Raw genomic sequence first — 2,262 nt, 5'->3', positions numbered from 1 at the left:
TACAAAATAATTTTATTATATAATATAAAATATGATGCATTGTTAAATATATTCCCAAAGAAGAAAATCATCTATTTTAACTAGATTGATGAGAATTGAATCCTGAGCTTATGATTTTCTACAGCTGGGGCTGGATGAATACATTGACTCCACTGTCCACTGCCTTCAGGCACCTTATTCCACAGAGCACATTCTCATCAAGATTACATCACCTGATGCTTCCCTGTAGGCCAGGTGAGTTGTCTCAGTGGTTGCCAGGAGTGTTCCTGGGAGCCATTTCTACACCAAGACAGCAAGAACCTGAGCACACACGTGAAAGTGTTTGTGAAACGCCACAGTTTTAAATGCTAAACCCTATCACATCAGTGTTGCACTTGGGACCCTTCAATACCTCCCATTTTTTTTTTCTAGTAAAATGCAACTTCCTTAGTAATGTCTATAAAACACTGTATGGTTTTGGTTTTTCCCATTTCTCCAAACTAATCTTCAACATATACCTTTTGCTTTGGCCCAGCCATACTGGTTTTACACTAGTTTCAAGAAAATGCCAAATTTCCTCCCCTGTCCCTCTCACCCAGGCCATCAATGCCTACCATTCCTTTCACCTTAGGATTTTTGTTTATTCTACAGAGAACTTTTTTCTTCAGTTACCCATTCTAGTCAACCTTTCTTTGCCTTAGCATATCCTCCAGGTTCTAATCTCCTTTTGGAAGTTGTCTTTTGAGTTCTCTAAATGATTTTTTTTTTCTGGGATGTGTAACTTTTTCTTATCAACATCCCTTTCGTAATGGTCTAATTAATCTATGTAATATGCGTATGGCTGGTGTGTATCTATATATGCTATATAGGTATATTGCTATATATTTTATATTTATATATGATAGCTTTATGGATAGCTCAAACATTGTGTGTATAAGTCCCAATTTGAACTCATTTCCTTCCCCAAACCTATTATGCCTCTGGTATTTCCTATTTTGTGTTATCACCACTGATTCACTTGTTTGCCCAAGTCAGAAACCCAATCACCCTACCTTCTCATTTGCCTCTGTTATCCAATCTGTCACTGAACTATATTGATTTCCCCTCATGAACATCTCCCAGATTTATCCCTTCTTCTTCCTACTTAGCTCTTCATCTTATTTCTTCCTGGAGTGATAATAATGTCTTCCAGGGAAGACTTCAAGTGGCCTGCTTAATTTCGTCGTATCTTTCAGCCTGCTTTCAAAATGATCTTTCAAATATTCAATTTTGATCATGTCAATACTTTAAAATTCTTCAAATATGGGACTTCACTTATTAACAGACGAATTGTAAATTAGGCTGGACATCTGTTTCACGTTCACATCTGATTTCCTTTTCTCCAGCACAGTTCACCCAACTCCACTCACTGCACACTAGACAAGCTTTCTTGTTGCACTTGCTCTGCTTTCCCTGTTCTGTTAGCCAACTGCAACCCAAGGGCCAGCGCAGGCATTCTGGCCTCGCACCTGGGCAGTGCCACAGGACCCTGTACTAGCGCTCCTCTGCTGCTCTTTAAGCCCCGCCCCCGAGGGCTGCCTTTTCCACCCCTGTACCGCCCGCTGGTCCCCCAGAACCGACTCACGAGTGTCCTCAGGGGGGACACTCAAAGATAATGAAAGAATGAGCGAAAGAATGAGAATGAAGCTTGAAAACAAAGGATTTGGATTCGGATGCAGCCGCTTCAACTAATTCTAATGGTGGTCCTTTCTGGGCTGTACTCTGTGTGAGGCAGTATTCCTGCCAAATATAAACCGGTGCTCCAACGCCACCCTCCCTGCCCACCCGAATCCCCGCACGTCTCGCCGCGTGGCGGGAAAGCCGGCCGCCGGCAGCTCTGAAGGGACCGACTCAGTCGTCAGCGCCCCGCGGCCTGGCTCACAGAGGCGGCCTGGCTCACAGAGGCGGCGTAGCTCGCGAGGCGGCATCGCTCACAGAGGCTGCCTGGAGCCCGCCGCCCGGCCCGGCGCAGCGCAGCGCAGGCGGCCCGCCTCGCGCCTCCGGGACTGGGGTCGTCCTGAAGGCTGTGGATGAGGGCGCGCCCCGTCCAGGGCCAACCCGTCAGCAGCTAGGAGAGGCCGTCGCCGCCTCCCGCGCACGCCGCGCCACTCCCGCCCCGCAGGCCCAGCACGCTGGGCCAGCGCGCGCCGTCCGTTTAACGGTTCCGGCCCCTCCGGGGTGCTACCGCCCTCGGGGCCCGGCGCCCCAGGCCCCGCCCCGCGCCCCCCCGCAGCCGCCGCAGCC

This window comes from Marmota monax, unplaced genomic scaffold (genome assembly GCF_021218885.2).
Source record: "Marmota monax isolate L192 unplaced genomic scaffold, Marmota_monax_Labrador192_F-V1.1 WCK01_AAM20220418_F8-fsc00003, whole genome shotgun sequence".
NCBI classification, from domain to species: Eukaryota; Metazoa; Chordata; class Mammalia; order Rodentia; family Sciuridae; genus Marmota; species Marmota monax.
This window is presented reverse-complemented; position numbering follows the sequence as displayed.